The following is a 15,520-nucleotide window of genomic DNA, read 5'->3' on the forward strand; positions in this document are numbered from 1 at the left end:
ACAGGAGGGTAAGGGGTGGCTTCCGATAAGGCTGTGTATGTGCCAGGGAGGACGGTGGGAGTCTACTGCAAGTGGGTCATTATCACGGGGGGAGGTGAGGACCGCGGTGGGAGTGGGGAGGGCTGGGGATACAACCAGGGCAGCAGGGACCACAACAAATGCCTGTGGCATGACAATTACAGCCTAGCTGTGTCCGCTCTGCCCTCTTCCTGCATCCGGCTGTCATGTTTTCTGACCTCAATGGTCTCCATTAGATCCTAAGCACCGCGTGGGTGTTTGGGGGCAAATAATCTGCCCTGTCTCCCATCAAACAATGGAGGGCTTTGGGGGAACAGAAAGGACGAAAAGAACAGGAATATATCTTCGTACAAATGAGACAAAGCAAGAATTCACAGCAAAAAGAGCTACATTTCACAAAGAAAGCAGTTCTATCCTTATCCAAGATCCCTATGTAAAACTTGACTTTGCTGAATGAATGAATGAATGAATGAATGAGTGAATATGGATAGATGGAACAAGAGTTTAAATAAAAGTGGTTTTCCAAATTCTGGGAGGAAAATGAGCCTCAAAATTTTCAGTCACCAACGCGGAATAACACAGCACCAGGGTCAAAAAAAAAAAAAAAAAAAAAAAAGTCAGGATGGAAATATGGACCGGAAATATGCGTCCTAACTAGAGAAAAGAGAAAACGTGTACACACCAGTTTGAACGTTCACGTGGAAGCCGGGAGTAAATCAGGAGCTGACTGGCTGGGGAGCTGGTATGAAATGGAATTATGTGTTGGTGTGTGAACTCACCCAAAGCAGGAAGAGTGCATCTACCCAGAATGCTTTGCCTTTGACGTATATACATACCTACACCTGCTCATAAATGTGTATTGAAGGCCCATCCTATACTACATGTTGTTCTAGGGTCCAGAGGCAGGTGCATGAATAAAGATGATCATATCAGGGGCGCCTGGGGGCTCAGTCGGTTGGGCATCCGACTTCAACTCAAGTCTTGATCTCGTGGTTCATGAGTTCGAGCCCCGCATCGGGCTCTGTGCTGACAGCTCAGAGCCTGGAGCTGCTTCAGATTCTGTGTCTCCCTCTCCCTCTGCCCCTCCCCTGCTCACACTCTGTTTCTCTCTCTCTGTCTCAAAAATAAATAAATGTAAAGAAAAAAATTTTTTTAAAAAGACTGTAGAACAAAATAAATAAAATAAAAAAATAACAAAATGAAGTAAAATTAAATTAAATTAAATTAAATTAAAATTAAATAGGGATGCCTGGGGGGCTCAGTCGGTTGGGCATCCGACTTCAGCTCAAGTCATGATCTCGTGGTTCATGAGTTCGAGCCCTGCATTGGGCTCTGTGCTGACAGCTCAGAGCCTGGAGCTGCTTCGGATTCTGTGTCTCCCTCTCTCTCTGCCCCTCCCCTGCTCACACTCTGTCTCTCTCTCTCTGTCTCAAAAATAAATAAATGTAAAGAAAAAAAATTTTTTTAAAAGACTGTAGAACAAAATAAATAAAATAAAAAAATAACAAAATGAAGTAAAATAAAATTAAATGAAGTAAAATAAAACAAAATAAAATAAAATTAAATTAAATTAAAATTAAATACGGATGCCTGGGGGGCTCAGTCGGTTGGGCATCCGACTTCAGCTCAAGTCATGATCTCGTGGTTCATGAGTTCGAGCCCTGCATTGGGCTCTGTGCTGACAGCTCAGAGCCTGGAGCTGCTTCGGATTCTGTGTCTCCCTCTCTCTCTGCCCCTCCCCTGCTCACACTCTGTCTCTCTCTCTCTGTCTCAAAAATAAATAAATGTAAAGAAAAAAAATTTTTTTAAAAGACTGTAGAACAAAATAAATAAAATAAAAAAATAACAAAATGAAGTAAAATAAAATTAAATGAAGTAAAATAAAACAAAATAAAATAAAATTAAATTAAATTAAAATTAAATACGGATGCCTGGGGGGCTCAGTCGGTTGGGCATCTGACTTCAGCTCAAGTCATGATCTCGTGGTTCATGAGTTCGAGCCCTGCATTGGGCTCTGTGCTGACAGCTCAGAGCCTGGAGCTGCTTCGGATTCTGTGTCTCCCTCTCTCTCTGCCCCTCCCCTGCTCACACTCTGTCTCTCTCTCTCTGTCTCAAAAATAAATAAATGTAAAGAAAAAAATTTTTTAAAAAGACTGTAGAACAAAATAAATAAAATAAAAAAATAACAAAATGAAGTAAAATAAAATTAAATGAAGTTAAATTAAATTAAATTAAATTAAATTAAATTATATTAAAATTAAATAGGGATGCCTGGGGGGCTCAGTCGGTTGGGCATCCGACTTCAGCTCAAGTCTTGATCTCGTGGTTCATGAGTTTGAGCCCCGCATCAGGCTCTGTGCTGACAGCTCAGAGCCTGGAGCTGCTTCGGATACTGTGTCTCCCTCTCTCTCTTCCCCTCCCTCCATCTCAAAAATAAATAAACATTAAGAAAAAGATCATATCAGCCAACTCGTTGGGGAAGCCAACATGGAAACACGCATCTTGAACGTGTTTTCAGAAAAATGCCCTGAATGGCTTCTCTTCTGCAGGCATGGAGGACAGAGGACACAGGAACCACCTTGGGCAGTACTGGAATGATCCAAGGTGTTGGTGGCAGAGATGACAGGGGAGTGAGTGAGGTGGTGGTAGCCTCACCTGTGTTGACCTGGGTGTGGAGTCTGTCATTCATGAGAAGAAATTAGTGATGCACACGAGGGAGACGTGCAGGTCCCTACTTGGAGGCATGAGATGTGTCTGCCGTGGCCAGGGGAAGACACAAAAGGGTCAGTTGGTTTCGTACGCAGCGGGTTGCGAGCTTAACATGGGCACATAGGGCTTGGGGGGTGATGGCAATAGGATCGGACCCAGGGGCTGGGGTCCAGAATGTCAGGCGGTGATCAAGAAAGAGCGTACCAGTGCCTAAAACGTTCACAACATAAGGTCCCCCTATGACTCACCCTTTCCACTGCTAAGGATACGCCCCATCCCCCACCCCAACTGAGAAACAGGTATTGAAATAAAACCAGCACACCCCTGGTCGCAGCCGGATGATTCACAGTAGCCAAAAGGCGGAATCAACCCAAATGTTCTCGGAAGGATGAGCACAGAAGCAGAACGTGGTCCATCCCTACAGTGGAATGTTACTCACGCAGGAAAAGGAATGCCACTGTGGCACAGGCTACAACGTGGCAGACCTTGGAAGCATTTCAACGTGGCATTAAGGGAGAGACAGGACACACAGAAGACCGTGCATGGTATGGTCCTATGTCTACACAATACCTAGAATAAGTAAGTGCACACGGAGGACAAGGCAGTACTGATCTCCAAGGGGAGGAGGGGGAGGGTTGCGGAGGGATGCGTGATAGATACAGGCTTCAATTTTTGCACCTGATGCAAATTTCACACCTAGGTAGAAAGAAAGAAGTAGACAAGAATTGGTAACCGTGGAAGGCACAGACCGTGCTTTAAAGGGAGGATCGCCCACACCCCCAGGGGGTGAAAAAGACGATGCGTTCTTTCTGTTTCCGTGATGGCAACATGATTCTAGAAACGATGGAACCTGACCACGTGTATCACTAAGGAAGAGTGCATTTGGGTGACGCAGCCATCCGCCCCAGTGACGGAGAGCTAACGCTTCTCTGGGGTTGAGGAGTGAGCACCACCACCGTGAGGTTTGGCTTCCTTGGTCCTACAAGTGATTTAGCTCCAGAGAAATAGGGTCTGAATGTCGTGGGAGCACAGATGACGACACGATTCCCCTCGGAGGCTCGGAGGGAGCGTGCTACACGCGTGTGTTGGGCAGCCATTGTTGGTGGCCCTCGGTTGGGGACACAACACCTTATCTGTGTTTGCACGTCCACAGCACGTCCATGCGTTCACACGGATGTCTCCTCTCTGTGGGTCTTTAACTCTGTCTCTTCTCTTCTTATAAGGACACCAGTCACATTGGACTTGGGCCCTCCCCAGTGATCTCATCTTGACGCCATTGTAGGCAAACACCCTGTCTCTAAATAGGGCCCCATTCACAGGACCTGGGGGTTAAGCCTTCAACATCGTTTTGGAAAGAGAGACACCCCAGGGCAGGGCAGGATGCATGTGAAGAATGTGGACAGGTGGCGAGTGGAGGAAAGGCATGGACAAGTCAGTCCATGGGAGGAGATACAGATCCGCATCGGATGCTTGAGGCAACGAAGGCCAGAGGAAGCTTATGCTGGATGGACAACATAGGGCCCGTGACCGGTCAACCCCATCTGGCTTCTTGTTTTCTGGTGCATAAAGAGTCCCTCCTGTCGTGGAAACACCCGGTGTCTCTCTGCCCTGTAGCTCACAAGGATTTATTGTGGTTTTCAGCCAGCTCGCTTAGTGGCCTCTGAACATCTGCTAGGAATCACAACGCAAGTCTGGAGTCATTATTCAAACCGGCAGGACTATTAACCGTGGTGTGGTCTTGCCAGCTCCACATTGTTTACAGGTTTGGGGCCCCTAAATTGAATACCCTGCACTTGAGAAAAGAAAATCTAGGCAAAGCTCACCTTCGTGTTTCCAGACCTTCCCGGGTGACAATCTGGACCTTTTTCCTCTTTCCGCTTCCTGGTCCCCAGCATGTCAGGTCCTCAGTAGCTGAGAACGCACCTGAGGAATATTGACTATTATCATGGAAGTTTCCCAACAATGAAGGTTAAGCCCAGGCATCAAGAATGCTGGTAATAAAACACAACACATGAACAAACACATCTCCAAGACCTTTCAGAATAACTACTGACATATCAGCTGAGTTAAAGGGAAAAAAATACTGGTCATCAGGGAAATACAAATAAGACAATGAGATACCACCTCACACCTGTCAGAATGGCTCACGTTAACAACTCAGGCAACAACAGATGTTGGCGAGGATGTGGAGAGGGAGGATCTCGTTTGCATTGTTGGTGGCAATGCAAGCTGGTGCAGCCTCTCTGGAAAACAGTATGGAGGTTCCTCCAAAAAACTAAAAATAGAACTACCTTACGACCCAGCAATTGCACTACTAGGCATTTATCCACGGGATGCAGGTGTGCTGTTTCGAAGGGACACAGGCACCTCCATGTTTATAGCAGCACTATCGACAATAGCCCAAGTATGGAAAGAGCCCAAATGTCCATCGATGGATGAATGGATAAAGATGATGTGGTATATATATACAATGGAGTATTAGTCGGCCATGAAAAAGAATGAAATCTTGCCATTTGCACCTATGTGGATGGAGCTAGAGTCTATTATGCTAAGAGAAATAGATCAGTGAGTCATATGTGGAATTTAAGAAATGAAAGAGATGAACAGAAAAAAAAGAGACAGAGGAAATCAAGAAACAGACTCTTAACTACAGAGAACAAACTGATGGTTACCAGAGGGAGGTGGATGGGGGGAGGGGTAAAATAGGTGATGGGGATTAAGGAGGGCACTTGTGATCAGCGCAGGGTGGGTGGGTGAGTGTTGAATCACTACATTGTACACCCGAAACTGATGTTACAGTATATGCTAGCTAACTGAAATTTAATTAAGAACTTAAAAAAAATAAGAATGAAAAATGTTATCTGAGTGTCCCAGGTAGACCAGAAGTCAAGTCCCGACTTTCGCCTGATGGCTGAATTTCCATTATTGTGCACGGAAACAGTGGCCTCGGGAGACCCCTATCCACTGGCACGTTTACCTATGAGCACGTCACGTTGTAACTGACCTTTTAACGAGCCAGGACCCATCACTCTCAGATTGGGATTTACCACGTATGCAGATTAGGGGAACTGGCGGGTTTAGCATTGAGTAGAACTCTTTTTAAAAAATAAAAGTCTGCTTTTTATGAAAGGGAGGGACAATGCATTTCACGGATGTGGGTCGTCACTCACTGTGTGTTGTACCTGGGAGAGCGGACAGACACAAAGGGTGCGGGTCAGTGTGGGGACCGTGCAGAGAAGGGGTGGCTGTGCAGGGACATAGCTTCCTGGGATTCGTACAGTAGTCAAGGGCCAGGCATTCGCGACCGGAGCGTGCCATTCCTGGCCGGAAGTCAGAGGGTCTACAAATGGTCTCCGGAGCCTCCCCCACTCTCACGGGTCAGGTCCAATGGTGGCCCCCCGGAAAAACACACATCCACATTCTGACCCTGTGGAACCTGAGAATGGGGTCTTACTTGGGAACATGGCCTTTGCAGATGGGAATAAGTGAAGGATCTGAGATGAGCTCATCCTGGATCAGGGTGGCCCTAAATCCAATGGCGGGTGTCCTGTTTATGAATTTTCCACATTTTCCAGCTTTGGCGCCACAGCCCAAAGCCCGCAGTGAGTCCTCCTGGCCACCAGAGGGGGATATGCGGACAGGATTTGCTCCCTCTCAGGAGAATTTAAGCTTATTTCCCTATTATCCATAAATGTTTTGCTATTACGTCTACTTCTTCTTTGCCTTTAGGTTTAGAATGAGTGTGTTTGCTGTTATTTCAAAGGAGTGCAGGGTGGGGGGGTTCATATATGTGCTTTCTCTTTTCCCCTCCAAAAAGTCCTTCCTCCCCCAAAGCATCAGCTTCCACAGGATCTAATGGGTGCTCCCTAATTACATGTGCTGCACTTTCAGGCAGGGCAGGGCCAGTGAGATCCAGGAAGGGCAGGACCCCTGAGATCCAAGAGGGGCAGGGCCACTGGGATCCAGGAGGGGCAGGACCCCTGATATCCAGGTGGGATACGAACACAGATCCAGGCAGGGCAGGGCCACTGAGATCCAGGCAGGGCAGGATCACTGAGATCCAGGCAGGGCAGGGCAGGGCAGGGCCCCTCAGATCCAGGAGGGGCAGGACTACTGAGATCCAGGCGGGGCAGGATTGCTGAGATCCAGGAGGGGCAGGACCGCTAAGTTCCAGGCAGGGCTGCTGAGATCCAGGCAAGGCAGGACCACTGAGATCCAGGAGGGGCAGGACCATTGAGATCCAGGCAGGGCAGGACCATTGAGATCCAGGAGGGGCAGGGCCACTGAGATCCAGGCAGGGCAGGATCACTGAGATCCAGGCAGGGCAGGACCGCTGAGATCCAGGCAGGGTCAATAAGACCCAGGCAGGGCTGGTAATATCCAGGCAGGCCTGTGGTCCCTCCAGAGCCTCCAGGGGAGGGTCCTTCCTGCCTCTTCCAGCTTCTCGGGCTCCAGGCATCTCTGGACTTTTGGTCGCATCCCTCCCATCTCTGACTCCACCTTCACGTGGCTTCTCTGCTGTGTCTGTGTCTCCTCTTGTGTCTCTTACAAGGACACCTGTCATTGGATTCAGGGTCCCCCTCATCCAGATGAGCTCATTTCAGATCCTTCACTCACTCACATCTCCAAAGGCCATATTCCCCAGTGAGACCCATTCCCAGGTTCCTCAGGGCCAGGATCTGGATCTGTGTGTTTTGGGGCCACCATTTGACCCACTACAATGCTAAATATGTGGTGCCACTTCTTTGACATGGGCACTGGGCACTCACAACGGGCTCCGGCCATATTGCCAGAGCACCCTCGAGGGCCCTTAGCATCGGAGGGATCCCCTGGATCACACGGAGTCCCAGAGGATCTGGGAGGGGTCCATGGCGGGAGTGGGCTTGGGCAGGTGACTGTCTCCACCTGTCCAGGATGCGCTCCTTATATATGCAATACAATACATACATACGATATCAGCTGTGCTGATCTTTGCTGCCTGACTCCAGAACCCTGCCTCGGTTTCCTACCTGCTCTGTGGGACTCGTAAGACCCTCGCCTCGGTGAATTGTTGACCAAATGTGTGTTTATCCCCTGGCACGTGACAAATAGTAGGAGAGATGGACAAGATAGAAATTCTATGCCTGGTTAAAGAAGCTCACAGCCAGGAGGGGGTCATGCAGTTCGTTTGTCAGTTTCCAGTCAATGGGATCGAAATCATTTTGGATGTTTCGTTCACATTGGGTGTTCATGTTCCAAGGTTTTCATCAGCTTGTGAATTCATGTGGTCTCATTTCCCTGCACTAGACAAGTATGAAAGAAATAGCTTTATAGCATTTGAGTTTTTCAAAACAATGCTTACCTTTTTTTAAAAATTGATTTATTTATTTTGAGAGACAGGGAGAGAGCAAGGGAGACAGGCAGAGAGAGAGGGAGAGAGAGGATCCCAAGCAGGCTCTATTGTGTCAGCACAGAGCCCAATGCGGGGTTCAAACTCACGAAATCATGAGATCGTGACCTGAGCCGAAACCAAGAGTCAGATGTTTAAACTGACTGAGTCACTCAGGCGTGCCCGTGATTTGATTTTTTTTTTGACAGTGGAGCCCAAAAATAATTAGAAATGGAGACTGACATCAGTGACTTTCTCCTGGCCATTGCGCGTCTAGTGATTTGGGACATATCCTAAGGCATAACGTAGTATCAGGAGCAAAATCCTATGTCAAGATGAATCACATAGGAGTTCCGGATATTTTCCACCCAAGACTCAGAGGACTGAGAATACACTTGTACTTTGAAAAACATTTTTTTAGTGTTTATTAATTTTTGAGAGAGACAGACCACGAGCAGGGGAGGGGCAGAGAGAGAGGGAGACACGGAATCCAAAGCAGGCTCCAGGCTGCGAGCTGTCAATGCAGAGCCTGATGCAGGGGTTGAGGTCACAAACTGTGAGATCATGACCTGAGCCGAAGTCAGATGCTTAACCGACTGAGCCCCCCAGGTACCTCAAGAATATGCTTGTGCTGGAAGACAGAATAGCATGAGCTCAAAACTGAGGTTGTGTGTTTGTCTCTGTTGGGGAGAACATTTATTTGATCCTGAATCGTCACCGTGGATGTCTGTTCCTCCCAAAGGGAATTCGGAAGCGAAAGGTTTACCAGGCATCACCCAGGGACTTCTCCCTGCTCTCCCCACCCCCTATCTTCACGGTTGGTTCATTTCCATCAGAAACAAGCCAAGTGGAAAATGCCTTCCCTTCCGTTGCCTTCACCGGAGACGTGTCACGACCCGAGGCTGACATTTCCAGCTTGACTCAAGGATGTGGGGAAGAAAGGAAAGGATGAATCATTCTGTCCTGGGAGAGTGAGCTCTTGACTTCAGATCTGACTGTGGGAGACAGAGGAAGTGGATGTTTGCTGAGACCCGAGACATCCCCTCCGAACAAATTCAATGCTTCAATCCTTCTCGGGGAAAAACCACCACATAGGCAACAGCCACTAAAGTAAAGGCAAGGATGGGGTGCCTGGGGGGGCTCAGTTGGTTAACCATCTGACTTCAGCTCAGGTCATGATCTCACAGTTCATGAGTTTGAGCCCTGCATCAGGCTCTGTGCTGATGGCTCAGACCCTGGAGCCTGCTTCTGATTCTGTGTCTCCCTCTGTCTCTCCTCCTCCCCGGCTCACGCTCTGTCTCTCTCTTAAAAATAAATAAACGTTAAAAAAATTACAAAATGAAGCAAAGCATGGAGTTTACAACATGAACTCAGTAAACGACGTTCCAAGTGACAAACACAGATAAGGGGAAAGGGTTAGTTTTTCCGGGAGACGTGACTTTTATAGCAGCTTTGAAACTGCACATCCGGGGGGGGCACTCTGTTCTGGACCACCCACCCCTTGCACGTGTCAGTCACTGGGGTGCAGAAAAGAGGTCGGACCCAAATACCTTGTCTTCAGTCTCTAAATTTGTGTGAACGCGGATATGGCACCAGCAACACTGACAGCTACAATTACCGGTTTTCCGCAGCCCCGGTGTCTTGCCTTATTTTTTGCTTCTTGGAAACAAGAAATAGGCGTGCATAAATTAACCCGAAGAGATATCGCAACCCATAATTAGGCACGTTCGCTGTGAAAAGTATGGGGTTGGTAGCATGAGTCACAGAATACCCAATTTTCTCTTGATCGCGCACAGAAAATACATCGCATTTGAATTCCTCTTCTGTCAGTCATAATGACAACCAAACCTACCAAGAAATAAATAGATAAAAAACAACACCAACAAACAAAAAACGAAACAAAAACAAAAACAAAAACACCCCGGAACCGAAACAGCAGGTGTGACCCACAGCGTGCACCTGAAATTCCTAAAATGAACCTCACGTCGTCACGTGCATTATTTTTGTGATGTAGTGACCGACGCTATTGGAATGTTCCTGCAAATTGAAAGTCTTTTGCTGCGGTTTCTAAATAGAATTTTTAATGATTCTTCTGAGGCGCTCACAAATTCTGTGGATGGATTTCTCCCTGCCCCAAGCTCTGAATCATATCAATAGCTCAAGGGACCCTAGAAGGCTTCAGAGAACCTACTTGAGAATTAATTCTCTGTGCTCGAGCATTTTTTATGCAGAGGCGGGTCATTCCAAATTTCGTCACGGAAACTGATTTCCTGACATTTGCGCTGTTTTTCTAAATTTTGGTAGTGCGTGCTTTGTTTTGTTTTTTTCCCCCTGGAATTGTCCTTTTTGTTCTGTATTTGAGATGTATTTGCTTAGACCACTGCAAATCCCACTGGTTTTCATCAGTAGTGAACCATTTTAAAGTCACTTTTGGGTACGTGCACATTTATCTTTCTTTCTCTTGTCCTTCCCAGTGGTTTATGTGAAACAAAATATTCCCCCCAGAAAACGAAGTCTCTGCTACGTGGCACACACTCCTGAAAAATATTTATTGAGAACCTCTTGGGGCACACACAGCGTTCTAACAGGTGCACTCAGAAACAATGGATGCCATAGTGAGATCTTTCAGCTGGTGGGGCGTATTGGTGGGCAGACACGGAAAATACATACATGCGCGTGTGTGCGAAATACACGTGTCACTGCATGCGCGATGAAAGTCAAACAGGATGAAGAATTAAAAGTGATAAAGAGCCCAGGGCAAAGCGACATGTGAACATAGACCAGGGAGAGCAGAAGTAGTCAGTGAAGCTTATTTGTGGGCGTTATAAGTTCCAGCAGAGGGAACAGTCAGTGCAAAGGCCCTGAGGGAGATTGCAATCCCTGAACAGCAAGGGGGTCCATGTGTCTGAAATGCACAGGACAATATAAATGCTGGGAACATTTTATTGCTTCCTGAGATTTACGTTTCTCTTTAAATTTCTCAGTCTAGTGCTTCATTCATTATATAAAAACTAAATTCATTCCAAAAAGGTCAGTCCCCCTCTGCTTCCAATGACAGTAACTTTTGTCATATTCCCAAAGTTTTGAAATGGTGATTGACTTATTGTCTTGTGTTGATTTCCTTTTTTTCCATTACCCAAAGCCATTTATTTCATTTTATTATTATTATTTTTTTAAGTTTACTTATTTATTCTGACAGAGAGACAGAGAGAGTGAGTAGGGGAGGGGCGCAGAGAGAAGGAGAGAGAGAGGATCCCAAGAAGGGCCCACACTGTCAGTGCAGAGTGCAATGTGGGGCTCGAACTCATGAGCTGTGACATCGTGACCTGAGCCAAAAGCAAGAGTCAGACACTGAACCGGCTGAGCCACCCAGGCGTCCTTCCCCAAACCCACTTAAAAGAGAGTTTTAAAATTCCAGTCCCTTGGTAGTTTTGTTTGTTAATATCTTGTGTTCAAATTCTAACTTCATGACATTATGGCTGAAACACTGTTTGGGTTAATGCCGTTTTCCTTTTGAGCTAACATAGGGCTTAAAAAACCTTAATGTGTATTTTACGGATGTGGGTTTGATTATGCAGCCATTAGATTTTCCTTGTACTATATAATTTATACCCGTAATATTCTTATTCTCTCTTGTCTTCTTAAATCTGTCATGGGTAAGTGTCTTAATGTGGGTTCTATTTCTGGCCACAGGGAAGATTAGGTGATTCAACCCAACACGCCGGCTGAAACAAATTGAAGGTGCTAGATGAGTCTGTCCGTAAAACGTTTTATTGAAAGCACCACAGGGGCGCCTGGGTGGCTCAGTCGGTTAAGCGTCCAACTTCAGCTCAGGTCACGAATTCGTGGTTTGTGAGTTCGAGCCCCGCGTGCTTCCTTGCTATCCCATCAGTGTTGTGATGCTTTTAAAAATTTTTAAAGTTTATTTATTTTTCAGAGAGAGGTCGGGGGGGAGGGCAGAGAGAGCAGGAGACACAGAATCCGAAGCGAGCTCCAGGCTCTAAGCTGTCAGCACAGAGCCCGAACTGGTCAAAATTCAAAATGAATGCTCCTCTTGAAATGTCCTCTCACATTTCCTGGGCGAGAGGACAAAGGTTTTTACGTCTTTGTCCAGGCGGGGAAACTCCTGGGACATCTTTCCTGCACATAGATGCAATTCTGAAGCTATATATCAGCAGTTTTCAAAGGGAAACTTGGCAGGGGGGGGACCTTGAGTCAAAAGTATTTTCATAATAATATCGAGATGTGATTTATCCTTTTTGCTCTCTTATGAGCATCTAGCAGACTTTGGTTATTTATTGGAGAAGCATAGTGGGGGTAGCACAGCAGATTGAAAGCTATATTCTACTGGGCATTAAAGACATTTGCCAAAATGTGAAAGAATGCTATCTTTGTCACTAATAGTATCATATGAGTGAGATTGGAATACTTACATCATTTATGTCAATATTATGTACGAATAGAATATATTCATCGTATAAGACTAAAATATTCTTTTTTTTTTAATTTTTTTTCAACGTTTATTTATTTTTGGGACAGAGAGAGACAGAGCATGAACGGGGGAGGGGCAGAGAGAGAGGGAGACACAGAATCGGAAACAGGCTCCAGGCTCCGAGCCATCAGCCCAGAGCCCGACGCGGGGCTCGAACTCAAGGACCGCGAGATCGTGACCTGGCTGAAGTCGGACGCTTAACCGACTGCGCCACCCAGGCGCCCCTAAGACTAAAATATTCTTAATACACTAAGAATATAAGAGAGTCATCATATAGTAAGAACACATTATTTGTGTTAACATGTAACTGCTTGATGATCATTGCTTTTTAAAAAAGAATTTAAATGTTTATTTATTTCTTTATTTTTAAATGAGCAGCTACTTTTAAAAAAAATTTTTAATGTTGATTTATCTTTGACAGAGAGAGAGAGAGAGAGAGAGCGAGCATGAGTGGGGGAGGGGCAGACAGAGAGGGAGATCCAGAATGCGAAGCAGGCTCCAGGCTCTGAGCTGTCAGCACAGAGTCTGATGCGGGGCTTGAACTCACAGACTGCGAGATCATGACCTGAGCCGAAGTCCGACGCTCAACCTACTGAGCCACCCAAGCGCCCCAACCTCTTGGTCAGTGTCTCTTCAACCCCTTAGTGTTAGGACCCCTTTACATACTAAGTAATGATTGAGGGAACCCGAATTTTGTCTATGTGATTAATACTAATCATAGTGAGAATAAAACTGAGAAGATTGGGGTACTCCTGGCTGGCTCAGTCAGGAGAGCATGTGACTCTTGAGATCGGGATCACAAGCTTGAGCCCCATGTTGGATGTGGAGATTACTTTAAAATAAAATCTTTTTTAAAAAGGTGAGAAGATTGTTACATATCTATTGACTGACATGTTTTAAAGCAATTATCAGGGGCACCTGGGTGGCTCAGTCAGTTAAGCATCTGACTTCAGCTTAGGTCATGATCTCATGGTTCATGGGTTCGAGCCCAAGTAGGGCTCTGTGCTGGCAGCTCAGAGCCTGGAGCTTGCTTCAGATTCTGTGTCTCCCTCTCTCTCTGTCCCTCCCCCACTCATGCTGTCTCTCTCTCTCTCTCAAAAATGAATAAACATTGATGGGGTGCTTGGGTGGCTCAGTCGGTTGGGCGTCCGACTTCGGCTCAGGTCATGATCTCTTGGTTTGTGAGTTCAAGCCCTGAGTCAGGCTCTGTGCTGACAGCTCAAGCCTGGAGCTGGCTTCAGAGTCTGTGTCTCCCCCTCTCTTCCCCTCCCCCACTCGTGTTCTGTCTCTGTGTCAAAAGTAAATAAACATTAAAAAAAATTTAAATAGGGTGGACAAGAGACAAACATGAACTCCACATCTAGGAGTCTGTGGAAGAGAAGGCATGACACTAAGCTAGTGAGGCAAAGGGAGGTTCCTGAGAATTTCTAACTGTCCATCTGCCCTCTTGCAGATTAGTGGCAGAAATTCACACTACCTACCCAGTACTCCTCTCCCCAAATCCCATGCTCTGGATTTAGTTTAAAATGTTCCTGAATTGATAGTGTCCTTAGGCACAGTGACGAAATTTGAAATATCAAATACACAATAACTTCCATAGGAAAGGGCCCTAATCATTGAGAATGAATGACGTCATTATATCATACATTCAGCCTGAGCTTCAATCTCTATGGGGTTGAAGCAAAAAAAATATCTTCTCTGGAGGAATATTCTTTCTTCCTAGGCACAAGGAGCGTGAGTGGTTCAAATGTAAAGATGACTAAATCCATAAGCACTTAAGTCACTGGGACACGGAACAAACACAGGAACAAAGACCTCAGAGGTCTGAATGACCAGATACAGATGGCAGTGTCACCAACCCAAAGAAAGAAAAGCAAGCTTGATTGGAAAAAGACCAAATCGAGCTCCCAGAAATGAAAAAAATACAAACAGTGATATTTGAACCTCAGTGGGTGGGGTTAAAAGTGGATAAGACATAACTGAAGAGAGAATTAGTGAACTGGAGGGCTCCACTATCCAGAAGCCAGCAAGGAGAGACGTAGAAATGAAACAGGGGAAAGAGATATGAAGAAGTGTGGAAGGTACAAAAAGAGCTGAGAAATGTTGGAAAGACAGGAGAGAGGAAACATCAAGAGACTTGAAGAGTTGATGGCTGAGAATCAACCATCCAGAAACCAGAATCCCAAGGGCAGCAACCCACATGTACAGGAAATAACATCAGTCCCAAGAAGAACACAAATAAACACACACACACACACACACACACACACACACACACACACACACATCATATGAAATTTCAGGACAACAAAGACCAAAAAAAAAATCTATCTTAAAAGCAGCCAGAGAATAAAAGAAATTTACTTTCAAAGACTTGATGGTTAAGGTTTACAACAGACACTTATTAAGCAATGGAAGCCAGAAATATAAAAACGAAAATAAAAGAATTAATATAATGAAAGGAAACAGACCTCAGAGAAAATAGATTCCCAACGTGGAGGTGGAAATCAATACAGTTGCAAAAACAATACCCTAAGAACATTTTCATGAGTAGACCATCATCCCTAAGAACTTTTGCATGAGCAGACCATCATCCATAAGAACATTTTCATGAGCAGACCATCATCCCTAAGAACGTTTGTATGAGTGGATCATCATCCCTAAGAACATTTTCATAGGTGGACCATCATCCTTAAGAACATTTTCATGAGCGGCCCATCAACCCTAAGAACATTTGCATGAGTGGACCATCATCCCTATGAACGTTTGCATGAGTAGACCATCATCCCTAAGAACATTTTCAGGAGCAGACCATTATCCCTAAGAACATTTCATGAGCAGACCATCATCCCTAAGAACATTTGCATGAGTGGCTCATCATCCCTAAGAACATTTTCATGAGTAGACCATCATCCCTAAGAACTTTTGCATGA

The 15,520-nt window shown here is 45.8% G+C and overlaps 1 protein-coding gene across 3 annotated transcripts in view; it reads right to left on the minus strand.

The window, feature by feature from the left end:
• The window catches only part of DHRSX (dehydrogenase/reductase X-linked), a 221,320-nt gene that overhangs the window by 13,514 nt on the left and 192,286 nt on the right, over positions 1-15,520 (minus strand). Inside the window, exon 8 of one of the 3 annotated variants that reach the window (XR_006593307.1) lies at positions 4,551-4,650. The exons of the other annotated variants lie outside the window; for them this stretch is intronic. The gene's annotated coding sequence lies outside the window, so the exon portion shown is untranslated. The remainder of the gene's footprint in view (positions 1-4,550; positions 4,651-15,520) is intronic. 3 annotated transcript variants of the gene reach the window in all.

The sequence above is a fragment of the Felis catus genome, chromosome X, assembly GCF_018350175.1.
Source record: "Felis catus isolate Fca126 chromosome X, F.catus_Fca126_mat1.0, whole genome shotgun sequence".
NCBI lineage: Eukaryota > Metazoa > Chordata > Mammalia > Carnivora > Felidae > Felis > Felis catus.